General features: G+C 37.4%; 1 non-coding gene across 1 annotated transcript; it reads left to right on the top strand.

Annotated features, from left to right (window-relative positions):
• The first annotated feature begins 19,225 nt into the window (after positions 1-19,225).
• LOC112714120 (small nucleolar RNA R71) lies at positions 19,226-19,329 on the top strand. Its single transcript, XR_003159076.1, has one exon. It is a non-coding gene; the product is annotated as a small nucleolar RNA R71 (small nucleolar RNA).
• Positions 19,330-19,872: the final 543 nt, after the last annotated feature.

The raw sequence follows: 19,872 nt of genomic DNA, 5'->3' as shown, positions 1-19,872 counted from the left end.
TGTCTCCCCATATAGAAGTTCTTCCTTTTCCCTTCCTCGGTGGCAATCCTGAAAGAAGAGAAAAAGAAGGAAAGTAACCAAGAAATAAAGATAAGAAAATGAATAAAATATGGGTGTTAATGCCAAATAATAAAGGTCTCAATTATATGGTAGCTACAACATGCAAGTGAGAAAACAATAAAAGCAACTGGCATATTAATAGTGCAAAAAGTGCAACAATGGGGGAGAGAGTTAGTAAATAATGAAAGACAATATAAATTCATGTCAATGCAAAAGGAATACAGGGATCATAAAAGATTGATATTGACAGAAAAATAATATCACCCAACATTGTAAAACAAGTCACTAAGCACCACAATAATACAAGAAAAGATACAACAATTGAAAAAAATTTAACACCAATAAAAATATGCACGAAATTAAAATGCAATGAATGAAAGTATGCAAAAAAATTAAGTAAAATAGAATGGAAGTGAAGAAGGATGAGAAGTTAAAGAGAGGAAGAAGAAGTAAGTAAGAAAGGAGGAAGGAAAAATTAGGATTGGGGAGGAAAAGATAAGATTTTTGGCGCTGATCTGAATAAGATGTGCGGCGCAGGCGACGCGAACGCTTGGAGCACGTGATCGCGTGGTGTGTGATAATTATCAGGTGACGCGGACGCATGGGTCACGCGCACGCGTGACCTGATTTGTGCTATTGGTGCGAGTGTAGCCTCGCATACGCACAACTCTCTCTTCTAAACGCACATTGCCAAAATTTAGGGTGACGCGTGCACGTGGGTGACGCGCACGCGTGCATGGCCTTTCTTTTAAAATGATGCAGATGCGTGGGGCACGCGTTCGCGTGGTAGGGCTTGTGCTTCTAGCATGGTTCCAGTCCCGCTCCATCACAACTTGCTGCCATACACCCATTTACATCGATTTTGCGGGGTCACGTGTGCGCGTGGGTGACGCGCACGTGTGGATGGCTGGATTCGCAAAGGGCGCGGATGCGTCAAGGACGCGTTCGTGTGGGCAAGTTTGTGTCTGAGGCACACCTCCAGCCACGCACCCACGTGACTTTCTGTTCAATTCCCTTTTATCGCTAATTCCTCTTTGACGCGGACGCGTCAGCGACACTGGCGCGTTGCGTGCGATTCGATTTTTTTTAATATGCAGAATGCAGAATGCAATGCTGATATGGATGATATGAATAATTCCAGGTTAAATAAAATAAAATAAAATAAAATAAAATAAAACTTAAAAACAAACAAAACGAAATAAAAATTGAAATTGAAAAAGGAACGATCATACCATGGTGGGTTGTCTCCCACCTAGCACTTTTAGTTAAAGTCCTTAACTTTAGACATTTAGTGAGCTCTCTGTTATGGTGGCTTGTTCTTGAATTCATCCAAAAATCTCCACCAATGTTTAGAATTTCAGTAGGCTCCGGGATCCCAAACTAGGCGCAGAAAACCTTCAAGCAAGTTAAAGCAAGTGACAAGGCCCCAAGAGTATTGATTGCTAGACTGAATTCCGGGGTCCCAAATCTTGCTTCTGCACCCGTCTTCTTATCGATCATCATGATTCCATCCGGGTGGTTCAGCTTTAAAATTCTCATGTAAGCACCCAAACATCTTTCTAGACCCATTCAATCGAGTTCTACACCAACCTTTGAATTTAAACTTTGAGCTTTCAACGATAATGAACCTAGGATTGTGTTGCCCACCACTAACCATCTTCCTTTTACTCTTAATGGCACAAAGAGCTCTAAGTTGACCATCCATCTCCAGTAGCCCATATTCAAGTGGGAAGGTAAAGGTCAAGGATAAGAATTTTACCCACTTGAATGTTGTGTTGGATGATAATGGCCTTGGGAGAGGTGTCTCTAATGAACTTGCAAGCTCCACTCCCTTGTGCTCTTCTTTGACAACTTCCACATCTTTGCAAGCTTCTTCAATATCAACCTCTTCCTCTTGGTAGCTTTCTTCCAATTCAATATCTTCTTCATTGCTCACAAAGGGCATGGGAGGTTGTGCCTCTTCTTCTTAAATCTCCATCTCTTGATCAACATCTTCCAAGTCTTCAACTATGATATGCCTTGGAGGTTGTACACCTTCCTCAACATTAATTTCAAATGTCTTGGAAGGAGGCTCTATGACTTGACCTTCCCATGGAGGTTCAACATCTCCTAAGTCTGCAACCACTTTTTCCTTTTCAATAATTGCTGCTTTGTCCAGTTGTTTAAGTATAAAATCATACTCCTCTTTGATGATTTCTTTTCTATGACAACTCCTTCAACTACTCCTTCATCTGCAAAGGTCCCTTCTACATTCACCTTTAGTGCCTGCTCTAACTCCTTATGAAGTATGGATTCGCGAAGATGATTCCTTCTCTCTTGTTTTATGTCAATAGCATCATTGGGATCATGTTGCTCTTGGAATGATGGATGTGGGTGCTCTTCCATGGATGGTGGTGATGGGATGGAGAGATCATTCTGTGGTTGAAAAGGAAGTGCACTAGAGCTTGAGGGTTGAATACTGGAGGTAGAGGGTTGGTCCATACGGGATATGAGATTTTGGAATTTAGAGGTGAGACCAATGAGAGAGGTAAGTGTGCTCTCCATGGAGGTTTAGGGTGGATATGAGGGTTCATTTTTTTGGAAAACAGGTTCATAATACGGAGGTGGTTCTTCTTGATAAGGATATGGAGATGGTGAATATTGAGGTGGTGGTTCTGGGTATGGTTCATATGGTGGTTGGTGTGGTGGATAAGGATTAGGGTCATATGGAGGTGAATGGTTGTAGGTGGCTTGTGAGTATGGTGGTTCAAATGTATGTCGTGGAGGTAATTCATAAGCATAGGGTGGGGCTTGTTGGTAACTACAAGGGGGTCCACCATATCTATCATCTTGGTATGCACCTCGGAATGGCTCTTGACCATAGTAATTTGGTGGAGGTGGGTTGTCACGAAAGGGTCCACCATAACTATTGTCTTGGTATGCATCACAGAATGGTTGTTGGTGATAGTGCATTGGAGGGAGTTGTTGCCGAGAGGGTTGATCAAATCCTTGTGGCTCCTCCCATCTTTGATTCTTCCAACCTTGATGCTTGTTCTCATTAGAGCTTCCATTCCCTACAACAACATTGGAACCAAACTTGAAACCAGAGGGGTGAGAATACATAGTAGCTAAAGAAAATAAAAACTACTAAAAATTAATGAAAATAAACTCCTAAAACTAGAAACACTGACAAAAATATAAGATAAAGATTTGAAAAAGGTTTAAATTTTGAAAAAGTTTGCTTTTTAAAATTTTAAATTTAAATTTTGAAATTTGAATTTTGAATTTTGGAATTTTAAATATTAAAATTTGAAATTTGATTTTGAAATAAGATAAGATAAGATTTTAAAAAAAAAATATGATTTTTGAAAAAGATTTGAATTTTGAAATTTAAAACTAAGATAAGATAAGATAAAAATTTTAAAATAAAAAACTGAATATTTTTTTTATTTTGTAATTTTTGAAAAAAAATCAATTAAAATAAAGAGAAAAGATATTTTTGAAATTAATGAGAAAAGAGAAAAACAATAAAATGACACAAAACTTAAAATTTTTAGATCAAAGCAAAGAAAACAAAAAAAGAAAAATATTTACAATAACCAATAATAAGGCACCCATTTGCAATTCCCCGGCAACGGCGCCATTTTGATGATCGGACTTTCTATCGGTAAAGAAATTCACAAATATAATCGCGTTGTAAGTATAGTTTCTAAACCAACAGAGAATCCTTTCGTACAAAAGTTTTGTTTGTCACTTAAGCAAACCCAATAAAAATAAATAACCGAAGTATTCAAACCTCGGGTCGTCTTCTCAAGGAATTGCAGGGACGTGTGTTTTACTATTGGTTATTGAAAAAAGTATATTTTTGGGGTTTTTAAAAGGGTTGAACAAGTAATTTAATTGACAAGAAAAATAAATTAATGATTAATAAAATTCTTGGCAAGGTATGAGAACTGGAATTCCTATCCTAGTTATCCTTATCAGGTGTGATGAGAATTGGGTTTTAACCCCACTTGGTCAGCCTTTACTAAACAAAGGAAGGTCAAGTGGACTAATTAGCTTGATCCTCAAGTCCTAGTCAACCCTTATGGAAGGACTAGCTTTAGAGTGATCCAAATCAATCAGTAATTCCAATTTCAATCAACAGCTGAGTTTGATAACTCAAGTGTCTCCAATTAATCAACCAAAGCTAAGAATGTAAAAAGCTAAATAAAAATCATAGATATGAAATATCTCAAACTGCGTTTATACATAAATTCAAATCTAACATGGAAAGGTTCATGAGCTAAATTGAAAAGATAAATATCAATTAAAGTAATAAAATAAAAGTAGAAAACAAATTAAAGGAACATTGAACCTGTGATGAAGAAGAAATAATCCTAAATCCTAAAACTAGCAGAAATCCTAATTCCTAAAACCTAAGAGAGAGGAGAGAACCTCTCTCTGTAAAAACTATATCTAAATTATGAAAAGTGAATTATGAGTCATCTCCCCTTCATTCCTCCACTTTACAGCCTTTAATCTATATTTTCTGGGTTTGAAACTGGGCCGGAAATAGCCCAGAAATCGCTGGGACCGAATTCAAACACGTGTAGGTCGCTGGAATTTCTGCAGAATGACGCGTCCGCGTGATTAACGCGTGCGTGTCATTTTTCTGTACAGCCACGATAGAGAATTATATATCAAATCGAAGCCCCAGACGTTAGCTTTCTAACGCAACTAGAGCTGCATCATTTGGACCTCTGTAGCTCAAGTTATGCCGTTTGAGTGCGAAGAGGTCATGCTGATAGCTTTGGCAATTCCTTCAGTTTCTTGTATTCCTTCCACTTTTGCATGCTTTCTTTCCATCCTCTGAGCCATTCCTGCCCTGTAATCTCTGAAATCACTTAACACACATATCAAGGCATCGAATGATAATAAGAGAGAAATTTGAACATAGTAAAATTTCAGGTCCAAAGAAGCATGTTTTCAATCATAGCACAAAATCCGGAAGGAAAAATTAAAACATGCAAATCATATGAATAAGTGGGTAAAGAGTTGATAAAAACCACTCAATTGAGCACAAGATAAACCATAAAATAGTGTTTTATCAATGTGCTAGCCTCTTCCTTCATATCAAGTACAACAAAATCAGCTGGAAAAATAAACTCTCCCACTTTCACCAACAAATCTTTCACTACCCCATGGGGGAATTTGAATGTCCTATCAGCTAATTGAAGAGCCATTCTTGTTGGTTTGGCCTCTTCAATTCTCATTCTTTTTATCATGGCCAAGGACATAAGGTTGATGCTAGCTCCTAGATCACACAATGCCTTCTCAATGCTTATATCCCCTATGATGCAGGGGATTTGGAAGCTCCCAGGATCTTTCATCTTTTGGGGAAGCTTCTTTTGTATGATGGCACTACATTCCTCAATGAGCACCACAATTTTCTTTTCTCCCCAGTTTCTTTTCCTTGTCATGAGCTCCTTTAGAAACTTGGAATAGAGTGGCATTTGCTCTAATGCCTCAGCAAAAGGTATGTTAATTTGAAGCTTCTTAAAGATCTACAAGAACCTAGAAAACTGGCTGTCTTTCCCATCCTTTCTCAACCTTTGTGGGTAGGGTGCTTTTGGTACATAGGGCTTCAAGACTTACTTTGGAGGGGCTGGATTAGGTGTCTCTTCTTCTTTCTTGGTTTCTGAGTCATTTGCAGCCTCTTCTCCTTGCAAGTTATGGCTTGAGGATGTCTCCTCGACCACCTTCCCACTTATTAGTATGATGGCCTTGCATTCCTCTCTTGGGTTAGCCATAGTATCACATGGAAATGTATGTGCAGGCATTGGTATCTGTTTGGACAAGCTCCCTAGTTGTGATTCCAATTTTGAAATCGCTGCCCCTTGGTTCCTTATGTTAGATCTGGCCACCTCTTGGATTGCATTTATCTTTTTTTTCAGCTTGCAATTGTCACTTTATAACAGTGGCAATACTCCCTACCAATTGTGACATAGAAGTGAAAGAGTATTTTCGTATGGTTAGGAATTTCACACAAAATAATTCCGTTGGTAGTATAGTTCCCAACCAACTAACACTCAAATCAAATTTAAATAAGTTTTGGTTGTCACAAGTACAAACCCCAATAAAAATTAACCGAAGTATTCAAACCTTGGGTCGTCTAATAAGGAATTGCAATGAAGTGATCAATTATTGGCTATGAAGAACAAGGGGGTTTGATTTTATAAGTGGCAAGAAAATATAAAAACAAGGAATTAAATGATAAGAACTAATAAAATAAAGGAAAAGAACTCTTGGCTAGACATAGGTAATTGAGATCACCATCCTTGTCTACAAACCATATATTGAAAATTATGAGGGACCAACCCATTAAGTCTACTCTTATGCTTGAAGTAAGTATAAATCGCTAAATGGATTAGATTGGGCCTAAAATGCTTCATAAATCGCTAGCCACAAGTTGCCTTTAGTGAGTCACGCTGATCCTGCGATGCGTGTGTGTGGAACAACGTGTACGCATCTCTAAATGGCAGACGACTATAACAAATTCTATATCATTTTGAAGCTCCGGATGTTAGCTTTCCAACGCAACTAAAACTGCCTCATTTAGACCTTTGTAGCTCAAGTTATGATTGATTAAGTGCGAAGAGGTCAGGATTGACAGCTTTACGATTCTTTCATTTTTTCGTGAGTTCTCCATTTTTAAATGCTTTTTCTTCGTTCCCTCAATCCAGTATTTACTTTCTGAACCTGAAATCACTTAACAAATATATCAAGACATCGAATGGAATTAAAGTGAATTAAAATTAGAAATTTTAGGACCTAAAAAGTATGTTTTTACACTTAAGCACAAATTTAAGGAGAATTACAAAACCATGCTATTTCATTGAATAAATGTGGGAAAATTTGATAAAACTCCCTAAATTAAGCACAAGATAAACTACAAAATTGGGGTTTATCAAACCTTCCCACACTTAAACCAAGCATGTCCTCATGCTAAGAATAAAGAAGGACAAGAAAAGGGTTATGAACATTTATTCAATGCAAAGAAACTATATGCACCTATCTATATGAATGCAACAAAATGCAGTGATTCTACCTACTTGGTTAAAAATGAATCAATCTACAAGAACATATATAAACATGTAGGGCTAACATAGTATGATGATTCATGAATTCTACCAATTCAAATATCAAAATGAAGTTCAAATAGATTTGCAAGAGGAAAGCTCGTGGAGACCGGGAACAAGGAATTGAGCATTGAACCCTCACCGGAAGTGTATCCGCTCTAGTCGCTCGAGTGTATAGGGTTGATCACTCAATTCTCTTCTAATCATACTTTCCATGATTTATTTTTCATCTAACAATGAACAATTATTCAATGCATGCATACATTCATCATGAGGACTTATTCATAGTTTGTAATGGGGCCAAGGTCAAGGTAAGGATGTATATGGTCAAGTGATCTTGAAATTTGAATCTTTAATTAACCTAAACTCTCACCAAACACATATAACAACCTATACAATTCTAATACAATACCTATCTACCCATGATTCCCACTTTTTTTCACATACTCATGCATTCTCTTTAATTCACATTCCATATGCATTGTTATTGTTATTTTACTTTGGGGCATTTTTGTCCCCTTTTTATTGCATTTTTTTTCTTTTGTATATTTTTTTTCTTTTACATATTATTTTTTCTTTTTATTTCTTTTTCTACATACATATTTTTTTCTTTATCATTTTTGTTTCACAATAAAGTACATACAAACGTATCAATGCATATGGTTTACATATTTAACGTGTGAGTATGTACCCAATCCCATGATTTTCAACAAAAATACAAAATACACTTTTACCTCAACCAATGTCACAAGTTTTCCATACCCAAATGATACACACCCTCGCTAGCCTAAGCTAATCAAAGATCCAAATTAAGGGACATCTATTATTTTTCACTTAGGGGTATTGATGTGCTAAAATTAAGAACAAAAGGGATTAAATTGTCTCAAAATTAGCTCAAAATTGGCTAACAATGGTTGATGAAAGGTAGGCTATTTGGGTAAGTGAGCTAAATGAAATGATGGCGTCAATCATATAAATGCATATATACATAGAATAATGGACATATAGAATCAAACAAATCAAGGATTACAATCATAGAAAGAGAATAATACACACAAGAATGAAAATAAGTGGTTATATGGTATAACCACACAATTGGGCTCAAAAATCACATGCTTGTGTTCTTAGCTCAAAAACCATGTTCCAAAATAAATTCTCCAAGCAAGTTCAACACAAATTTTTTATCAAATTGGTAGGGTGCCCTAAAATAGTTTTCTTGGAAAAGAAATCATCACTCTAACCAAGTAGTCCTAAGATAAACAAATAAAAAATGGTAAAATATGTACAAATTCTAACTATCATGCAACCTATAATGCAATGCAACAACTAGTAACATTGGTGTTGAAAATGGAAGTGGTTACCCACGGATGTCGGTCATCGACCGAACCTCCCCATACTTGAAGATTGCACCGTCCTCGATGCATGCAAAGAAGAGCAATGTGGATGGGTTACTACCATTGATGAGCTCCTTCAAAAGGTTGTGTGGATGAACTTGTTCGTTGCCCCATTTAGAAGCCTTTCCATTCCTTTCCTTCTTGGTGGCTAACCTAAAAGGAAAGAAAAAGAAAGAAAATTAAGCCTACAAAAAAGATATCAAAGCAATAGAACATAAGCAGGGGCTAATGCCAAATAAGAGCAAGGTTCTCACTACATGTTAGCTACACATGTAGGTGAGAAAACAATATAAGCTAATGGCATATCAAACACTTGATGCAAGAGTAGAGTCAAAGCATGAAGAGCACTCAAAAGCATCAAGTTCAAATAGAAAAGAGTGGGTCATGAAAGACATGCAAGTTCATATCAATGCATAAAGGATGCAAGAGTCACAAAAGATTAAGCATTGATTTAAAAGTTTCATCACCCAACAATATCAAACAAGTCAAGAAGCACCAAGATTAACCAAAAAATTCTCAACAATTGAGTAAGAGAATTCAACACCATTATTAAAATAAGAAATTTAGAAAAGAAACTAAAAATAAGTTATAAGAACAAAATTAAAATGCAATGGATGATAATATGCAAATGCAACGTGGTGGACGAAATTGTGATCATTAACAATGGCTCCAATAATTTGGTAGCTCTCACACGTGAATTACACTTAGTCACAACTCCGCACAACTAACCAGCAAGTGCACTGGGTCGTCCAAGTAATACCTTACCTGAGTAAGGGTCGATCCCACGAAGATTGTTGGTATGAAGCAATCTATGGTCATCTTGTAGATCTTAGTCAGGCTGATTCAAATGTGATTGGATTAGATAATTAAAAGATAAATAAAATAGGATATAAATACTTATGTAAATTAATGGTGGGAATTTCTGATAAGCGTATGGAGATGCTTGTCCCTGTTGAATCTCTGTTTTCCTACTACTTTCATCCAATCCTTCTTACTCCTTTCCATGGCAAGCTGTATGTAGGGCATCACCGTTGTCAATGGCTACATCCCATCCTCTCAGTGAAAATGGTCCAAATGCTCTATCACAGCACAGCTAATCATCTGTCGGTTCTCAATCAGGTTGGAATAGAATCCCGTGATTCTTTTGCGTCTGTCACTAATGCCGAGCCTTCAGGAGTTTGAAGCTCGTCACAGTCATTCAATCCCGGAATCCTACTCGGAATACCACAGACAAGGTTAGACTTTCCGGATTTCCATGAATGCCGCCATCAATTCTAGCTTATACCACGAAGATTCTGATAAGGAATCCAAGAGATATGTGCCCGGTCTAAGGTAGAACGGAAGTGGTTGTCAATCACGCGCGTTCATAGGTGAGAATGATGATGAGTGTCACAGATAATCACATTCATCAATTTGAAGTGCAACGAATATCTTAGAACAATAATAAGTCGAATTGAATAAAAAAAACAGAAGTACTTGCGTTAAAACTCGAGGTACAGCAGAGCTCCACACCCTTAATCTATGGTGTGTAGAAACTCCACCGTTGAAAATACATAAGTAATGAAGGTTCAGGCATGGCCGAATGGCCAGCCCCCAAACGTGATCACATGATCAAAAAATACAATTCAGGATCCAGGATGTCTAATACAAAGGTAAAAAGTTCTATTTATACAAAACTAGCTACTAGGGTTTACAGAAGTAAGTAATTGATGCATAAATCCACTTCCGGAGCCCACTTGGTGTGTGCTTGGGCTGAGCTTAATCTATCCATGAGATGAGGCTTCTCTTGGAGTTGAACGCCAAGTTTTAACATGTTTTGGGCGTTCAACTCTGGTTCGTGACGTGTTTCTGGCGTTTGACTCCAGAATGCAGCATGGAACTGGCATTGAGCGCCAGTTTACGTCGTCAAATCTTGAATAAAGTATGGACTATTATATATTGCTGGAAAGCTCTGGATGTCTACTTTCCAACAGCGTTGGGAGAGCACCATTTGGAGTTCTGTAGCTCTAGAGAATCCATTTCGAGTTCAAGGAGGTCAGATTCCAATAGCATCAGCAGTCCTTTGTCAGCCTCCTATCATAGTTTTGCTCAAGTCCCTCAATTTCAGCCAAAAAATACCCAAAATCACAGAAAAACACACAAACTCATAGTAAAGTCTAGAATTGTGAATTTAGCATAAAAACTATTGAAAACATCCCTAAAAGTAACTAGATCATACTAAAAACTACCTAAAAACAATGCCAAAAAGCGTATAAATTATCCGCTCATCACAACACCAAACTTAAATTGTTGCTTGTCCCCAAGCAGCTGAAAATCAATTAGGATAAAAAGAAGAGAACATGCTATAAATCCCAAAATATCAATGAATATTAATTCTAATTAGATGTGTGGGACTTGTAGCTTTTTGCTTCTGAACATTTTGGCATCTCACTCTTTCCTTTGAAGTTTAGAATGATTGGCTTCTCTAGGAACTTAGAATTTCGGATAGTGTTATTGATTTTCCTAGTTAAGTATGTTGATTCTTGAACACAGCTACTTTTTTGAGTCTTGGCCGTGGCCCTAAGCACTTTGTTTTCCAGCATTATTACCGGATACATAAATGCCACAGACACATGACTGGGTGAACCTTTTCAGATTGTGACTCAGCTTTGCTAAAGTCCTCAGTTAGAGGTGTCCAGGGTTCTTAAGCACACTCTTTTTGCTTTGGATCACGACTTTAACCACTCAGTCTCAAGCTTTTCACTTGGACCTGCATGCCACAAGCACATGGTTAGGGACAGCTTGATTTAGCCGCTTAGGCCTGGATTTTGTTTCCTTGGGCCCTCCTGTCCATTGATGCTCAAAGCCTTGGATCCTTTTTGCCCTTGCCTTTTGGTTTTAAGGGCTATTGGCTTTTTCTGCTTGCTTTTTCTTTTTCTTTCTATTTTTTTTGCCATTTTTTTTTGCAAGCTTTTGCTTTTTCACTGCTTTTTCTTGCTTCAAGAATCAATTTCATGATTTTTTAGATTATCAATAGCATTTCTCAAGATCAAAAAATATGCATTGTTCAAGCATTCATTCATTAAACAAAAAGTATTGTCACCACATTAATATAATTAAACTAAATTCAAGGATAATTTCGAAATTCATGTACTTCTTGTTCTTTTGAATTAAAACATTTTTCATTTAAGAGGGGTGAAGGATTCATGGAATTATTCATAGCTTTAAGACATAGTTACTAAATACTAATGATCATGTGGTAGAGACACAAAACATAAACAAACATATAGCATAAAAATTGAAAAAAACAAAGAAATATGAACAAGGAATGAGTCCACCTTAGTGATGGTAGCGTCTTCCTCTTGAAGAACCAATGGTGCTTTTTGAGCTCCTCTATGTCTCTTCCTTGCTTCTGTTGCATGATCCCTAGTAATTTTGGTGCTCCTATCCTTAGTTGCTCCCAATAATTGTGTGGAGGACAATTTATCCCCTAAGGTATCTCAGGGATCTCTTAATTTACCACTGAGCTATAGACCCTTTAGATGAATCTTTCCATCTCCCATGACTCAGAGGTGGAAGCTTTTATCTTCCCTTTTCTCTCTTTTTTTTTGAGCTTTCTCTGGCCTTAGGTGCCATCAATGGTTATGGAAAAACAAAAAAGCTATGCTTTTACCACACCAAACTTAGAATGTTACTCGCCCTCGAGCAAAAGAAGAAATAATAGAAGAAGAAGAAGAAGACATGGAGGAGATGGAGGGATGTGTGTATTTGGCTATATTGGTGGGATTGGGTGGGAAAGAGATTGATGGATGTGAGTGGTGAATGGAAAACAGAAGGGATAACCATGAATGGAGAGAGAGAGGGTGAGGTAGATGGGGATCCTGTGAGGTCCACAAATCCTGAGGTGTCAAGGATTTACATCCCTACACCAATGAGGCATGTAAAATGCCTTTGCATACAATTCTGGCATTTGAACGCCAGATTGATGCTTGTTTTGGGCGTTCAACGCCAGCTTTATGCTTGTTTTGGGCGTTCAATGCCCATCTGCAGCATGTTTCTGGTGTTGAACGCCAGCTTTCCTCAGTGTGCAATCCTGGCATTTAAACGCCAGATTGCTGCATGTTTCTGGCGTTCAAGGCCAGATCCATGCTCTATTCTGGCATTGAACGCTAGCCAGATGCTCCTTACTGGCATTTTTAATTCTGTTTTTAATTTTTGTATTTTTTTCGTGACTCCACATGATCATGAACCTAATAAAACAAAAAATAACAATAAAATAAAAATAAAATTAGATAAATAAAAATTGGGTTGCCTCCCAACAAGCGCTCTTTTAATGTCACTAGCTTGACAGTGGGCTCTCATGGAGCCTTTAGAGAAGTTCAAACCACGATGAAGGCCTCCCAATACCAAACTTAGAGTTTGAATGTGGGGTCTTCTCAACACCAAACTTAGAGTTTGGTTGTGGCCTCCCAACACCAAACTGAGAGTTTGATGGTGGGGGCTTTGTTTGACTCTGTTTTGAGAGAAGCTTTTCATGCTTCCTCTCTATGTATACAGAAGAACACCATTGGGTCTTAAACACAAGGTAGTGCCCATTCAATTGACGGATTAATTCTCCTCTATTAACATCTATCACAGCTCCTGCTGTGGCTAGGAAAGGTCTTCCCAGCATGATGCATTCTTCCTCCTCCTTCCTAGTGTCTAAGATTATGAAATCAGTAGGGATGTAAAGGCCCTCAACCTTTACTAACACGTCCTTTACTAATCCATAAGCTTGTCTTACTGACTTGTCTGCCAATTGTAATGAGAATAAGGCAGGCTGTACCTCAATAATCCCCAGCTTCTCCATTATAGAGAGTGGTATAAGATTTATGCCTGACCCTAAGTCACACAGAGCTTTCTCAAAGGTCATGGTGCCTATGGTACAGGGTATTAAGAATTTCCCAGGATTTTGTTTCTTTTGAGGTAAAGTTTGCTGAACCCATGTATCAAGTTCACTAATGAGTAAGGGATGTTCACCTTTCCAAGTCTCATTACTGATAACAGGTCATCTTAGCCCAGTTTCACTAGCCTTTTTCCTTTATTTTCAATAGGTTTTATGCACTTTCTCGAGCCATAAGTAAGCCATTTGGGTAGAATTTCATGTTTTCCTTGGATTAAATCAGCCACCTTTTAATTGACACAAAATCATGAGGTTTAAGCTAAAATTAATTGGTTTTAAATGAATTTTAAGCTTTGTGAATTTTGTGATACTTTGATTGGTTGTTTTGATTACTTGTAGGTGAAGAAAAGAAAGAAACAAGGGAAGCGTAGCCTAAGGAAGGAAAAAGCGTGGCCCATGACCATTTGTTCCTTGGCATCATGAACTGACATGCATTAATGCTTATGCATGCATTCAAGCCAATGAATCATGGCATTACATGAATGAACGTTCAAGTTCATTAATTAGCATTGCTAATAAAAATTAATGCATGTATAAAGCATTTGATCATTAATGAATGAATGCTACGTTAATACATTGGCTTTAATTAATAAAGCTAATAAAAGCATGCAATATTAAAGCCAACTGGCTAAAGAACATATCAAGCCCTTTCAACGTTAATGCAATTGGCTTTATTAATTAATTAATGAATACATGCATGATTTTTAATTGCCAATTAATAAATGAATGAATATTAGCATTCATTGGCATAGCACATGCACCAGGGGAGGCCAACGTTTGCGACCAAGTTTGCCTCAAACGTGAGGTCAAACGTTGGCGCCATTTTATCATGGAGAAGCACCCCTGATTGATGCCTTGGATGAGCAACGTTTGCGCCAACGTTTGCCTCAAACGTTGGGCCAAACGTTGGCTAAAAGAGAAGCATGGGAGGGCCACGTTTGAGCTCACGTTTGACCTCAAACGCTGGCTCAAACGTGGACGGCAGCAGAACATGGCCGAGCTGCATAATTGGCACGAAGGCGTTTGAGTCAACATTTGCCTCAAACGTTGACTCAAACGTAAATCCCCAAGACCCAAGTTGCAAACAGATTTCTTCCCAACACCAAGAGCAATCAACAGAGGCTTATGTCAACCCAATTCCATCAAGACCAAGGGCCCAATTCAAGGCTTGAAGATCATTAGAAGATAGTGTATAAATAGATTAGAATTTAAGTTTTTTGGAGAGCTTTCCTTTTAGAATTTTTAATATTTACAGTAGAGAGCTCATCTTTACATTTGAGTTGTTGCTTTTAGAATTTGAGAGTTCCTGGGAAGTAGAATTGAATTCTCTTCTTCTGGGTTATTTTTGCTTTCTTTTCTACATACTTTGTTTGAGTCTTGGGTGTTGAGAATTGGGGAAATTCTGTCTCAATCTCACCTTGAGATCTCTTGTTTACTTTTTCTGCACAATTGAATTTGAATTTCTCTTCACTGCTTTATCTTCTTTCTGCTGCTTGATATTTACTTTTCTTGCAATTGAATTTTAAATTTGGATCTAGGAAGGCATCGAGATCTAGACTTGATTATCTAGTCTCTTGGGTCCTGAGATCTAGAGTTATCATTTTATTTTCTCTGTTGAATGCTTTTCAAGTTCATTTACATTTCCATTTTAGATCCGGTTCAATTCAAGTCATCTTCTACTCTTCTATGTGTTAAGATTTACTGTTCTTTTGTTTAATTTTTGCAATCCCACATCCCTGACCCATTTACAATTCAAGCCATTTACGTTTCTTGCACTCTAAAATTCTGTAATTTACATTTCTTGCGTTCTAAGTTTCTGCCATTTAATTTCTTGTTCTTTAAGATTCAACATTTTTATTTTCTGTTCTCTTTAATTTCCTGCAATTTACCCTTCCCCTTTTACATTCCTTGCTATTTAGCTACTGCCAATTACAAATCAATCAACCAATACTTGATTTGCTTGACTAAATCAACCACTAAACTAAAATTGCTCAATCCTTCAATCCCTGTGGGATCGGCCTCACTCATGTGAGTTATTACTACTTGATGCGACCCGGTACACTTGCCGGTGAGTTTTGTGTCGGATCATTTTCCGCACATCAAGTTTTTGGCGCCGTTGCCGGGGATTGAAATAGATTGACAATGATTAAGTGAGGTGGTGATCTAGATCAAGCACTTTCTCTTTATTTTTCTCTAATTTTGACTAACCCACTAACTGTTTGAATTTTTGCCTAAACTAACACTAACTTTGCTCTCTCAGTAGAGTACATTGCTTTTCTGGTTCTGTGTCCGTTTCTTGTTGTTCTGTACAACAAAAGCAATTTTCTTCTGATTTTCTCTCAAAGCCTATTAACTGTTTGACACATTGTGTCAACTAATCCTCTGACTACATTCTGGCATGAGAATATCCAATTTTCATTTGGATTGTTTGTGATTGTGCAGATCATGGAGGAAAGGAATTCTACAGCAAGAGGAGAAAAACTGAGGCATTATGATTTTCAGCCTCCATAATCAAAGAGCAAGATGTCAAGCTAGTGACAATAAAAGAGTGCTTGTTGGGAGGCAACCCAACCGGAGGTAACTTTCTTTTCATATATGTTTCAATAAAAAGGTTAATTAGTTTTATCTATATTGCAAGAAGCTAAGTTTGGTGTTGCACACCAAAACAATCTAAGGGAGAATGAAGGATTCTAAGTTTGGTGTTCCACCAAAATTCCATCATACAATATATTCTCACCTTCTGCATAATGCTAGCTTCAAGCATTTAGACAAACTAATTAACTATTCTGCTGTTTTCAGTTTTATTGCTTTTGAAAAAAAAAAGAGAAAAAGAGTTTCACACATGGTTAATCTGATGAATGAGAACCATTGGCAAGGTACTAAGTTTGGTGTTCCCATACCAAAGTAAGTTCAAAGGCCCACAAAATAAATCATGCATGCTAACCATTTTTCAAGTGCTTGGGGAACAAGCAACTTTCAATATCACTGCAGAGTACCATACAAACTTTTGGAAGGATTAAGCATCATCAACCAAAGAGATGAAAGAGGAATGTGAAGACCAGCAATGATGATGATGAGAAGGAAGAAAGCAAGCGAACTCCAAAAGGTTGTATTGTTAAGTGATTATTTTACATCAAACACTGCTATGATTGAAAGTGATATTATACCCCTATCTTTCCGTCTGTCTAGTATAGTTTTTCTGCAATTCAATAAGCAAGATGCTTGATCATTTACAACATTATACTCTCCAAAACTTGTTTGCACTCAATATTTCAAAAAAATGCATCACATGAAAGTTCTTTGAAAAGAGGAATTGAGGAATTAAACAATTTTGAGGCAAGCAAAAGATTAGGAGAAGTGGTGGTTCTAGTTGTGTGATTATGCATTGAGGTTGCATGCTTTATGAAAACTTGCATGGGAGCTCATAGGCAGGACATAGAGTTCAAAGAGATATTGTGGAGATTGTCAAACATTTATTGATCCAAGAAGCAACAAACAAAACAAAAGAAAATAAAGAAAATACAAAAACAAAAAGAACATGGCCCAAGGCTCTAAGCATCAATTACTAGGAAGAAAAGAAGAAAGAAGCAAGAACTCAAAGAGTTATTATCCTAGTAAATGCTTGTGGTCGAATTGTGTCAGAGAGAGAGGCTTGAGCAAGTAAATCCTAAGGGGTGCTTTAACACCTAATACCTTAAAACCAACTGGTTTATGAGTATTGATTGAAAGCTTATCTAAAGAGCCGCTTTGAGACATGACACTTAGAGTCAAAGCCAGAACACAAGAATCATAAGCTGCTTCAAGGTGATTACCTATAGAGAGATCTCCATGATATCATTTGGATGAAAGTCCTAAGACCTAAGACTTCCAATATGTAAGGACTAGTAAGCACTGAAGCCCTTACATGAGCATATAATTTAGAGTTCACCCCACTGTCACTTAATCACTTCACTCACAGGCATTACAAGTTATTCTTCAATCCATCTTTATTGAAAGAACATTTGAGCAAAATTCTTTTCTTGCTTTGGGACAAGCAAGCTTTAAGTTTGGTGTTGTGATGACAGGTCATCTTAGCCCAGTTTCACTAGCCTCTTTCCTTTGTTTTCAATAGGTTTTATGCACTTTCTCGAGCCATAAGTAAGCCATTTGGGTAGAATTTCATGTTTTCCTTGGATTAAATCAACCACCTTTTAATTGACACAAAATCATGAGGTTTAAGCTAAAATTAATTGGTTTTTAAATGAATTTTAAGCTTTGTAAATTTTGTGATAATTTGATTGGTTGTTTTGATTACTTGTAGGTATAGAAAAGAAAGAAACAAGGGAAGCGTGGCCTAAGGAAGGAAAAAGCGTGGCCCATGACCATTTGTTCCTTGGCATCATGAACTGACATGCATTAATGCTTATGCATGCATTCAAGCCAATGAATCATGGCATTACATGAATGAACGTTCAAGTTCATTAATTAGCATTGCTAATAAAAATTAATGCATGTATAAAGCATTTGATCATTAATGAATGAATGCTACGTTAATACATTGGCTTTAATTAATAAAGCTAATAAAAGCATGCAATATTAAAGCCAACTGGCTAAAGAACATATCAAGCCCTTTCAACGTTAATGCAATTGGCTTTATTAATTAATTAATGAATACATGCATGATTTTTAATTGCCAATTAATAAATGAATGAATATTAGCATTCATTGGCATAGCACATGCACCAGGGGAGGCCAACATTTGCGACCAAGTTTGCCTCAAATGTGAGGTCAAACGTTGGCGCCATTTTAGCATGGAGAAGCACCCCTGATTCATGCCTTGGATGCGCAATGTTTGCCCCAACGTTTGCCTCAAACGTTGGGCCAAACGTTGGCTAAAAGAGAAGCATGGGAGGGCCACGTTTGAGCTCACGTTTGACCTCAAACGCTGGCTCAAATGTGGATGGCAGCAGAACATGGCCGAGCTGCATAATTGGCACGAAGGCGTTTGAGTCAACATTTGCCTCAAACGTTGACTCAAACGTAAATCCCCAAGACCCAAGTTGCAAACAGATTTCTTCCCAACACCAAGAGCAATCAACAGAGGCTTATGTCAACCCAATTCCATCAAGACCAAGGGCCCAATTCAAGGCTTGAAGATCATTAGAAGAGAGTGTATAAATAGATTAGAATTTAAGTTTTTTGGAGAGCTTTCCTTTTAGAATTTTTAATATTTACAGTAGAGAGCTCATCTTTACATTTGAGTTGTTGCTTTTAGAATTTGAGAGTTCCTGGGAAGGAGAATTGAATTCTCTTCCTCTGGGTTATTTTTGCTTTCTTTTCTACATACTTTGTTTGAGTCTTGGGTGTTTCCATAAGGTTCACCCATGTAACTTACCTATGCTATTGCAGGGTTTTCAGGATCATAAGCTTCTTCAGAGGCTGCCTCTTTAATACTGTTGGATGCATTTTGCCATCCATTCAGACTTTGAGAAATCATGTTGACTTGCTGAGTCAACACTTTGTTCTGAGCCAATATGGCATTCAGAGCATCAATTTCAAGAACTTCCTTCCTCTGAGGCATCCTATTATTCACAGAATTCCTCTCAGAAGTGTACATGAATTGGTTGTTTGCAACCATGTCAATGAGTTCCTGAGCTTCTGCAGGTGTTTTCTTTAGGTGAATGGATCCACCTGCAGAATGGTCCAATGACATCTTGGAAAACTCAGATAGACCATAATAGAATATATCTATTATGGTTGATTCTGAAAACATGTCAGAAGGACACTTTTTGGTCATCTGCTTGTATCTTTCCCAAGCTTCATAGAGGGATTCACCATCTTTTTGTTTGAAGGTCTGAACATCCACTCTAAGCTTGCTCAGCTTTTGAGGAGGAAAGAATTTACCCAAGAAGGCCATGACCAGCTTATCCCAGGAGTCCAGACTATCTTTAGGTTGTGAGTCCAACCATGTTCTAGCTCTGTCTCTTACAGTAAAGGGAAAAGCATGAGCCTGTAGACTTCAGGATATACTCCATTAGTCTTAACAGTCTCACAGATCTGCAAGAACTCAGTTAAAAACTGGTAAGGGTCCAATAATTTGGTAGCTCTCACACGTGAATTTCACTTAATCACAACTCCGCATAACTAACCAGCAAGTGCATTGGGTCGTCCAAGTAATACCTTACGTGAGTAAGGGTCGATCCCATGGATATTGTTGGTATGAAGCAATCTATGGTCACCTTGTAGATCTCAGTCAGGCTGATTCAAATGTGATTGGATTAGATAATTAAAAGATAAATAAAATAGGATAGAAATACTTATGTAAATTAATGGTGGGAATTTCAGATAAGCGTATGGAGATGCCTGTCCCTGTTGAATCTCTATTTTCCTACTGCTTTCATCCAATCCTTCTTACTCC

The sequence above is a fragment of the Arachis hypogaea genome, chromosome 9 (genome assembly GCF_003086295.3).
Source record: "Arachis hypogaea cultivar Tifrunner chromosome 9, arahy.Tifrunner.gnm2.J5K5, whole genome shotgun sequence".
NCBI lineage: Eukaryota > Viridiplantae > Streptophyta > Magnoliopsida > Fabales > Fabaceae > Arachis > Arachis hypogaea.
Note: the sequence above shows the minus strand (reverse complement) of the source record. Positions and strands in the feature narration are given on the sequence as shown.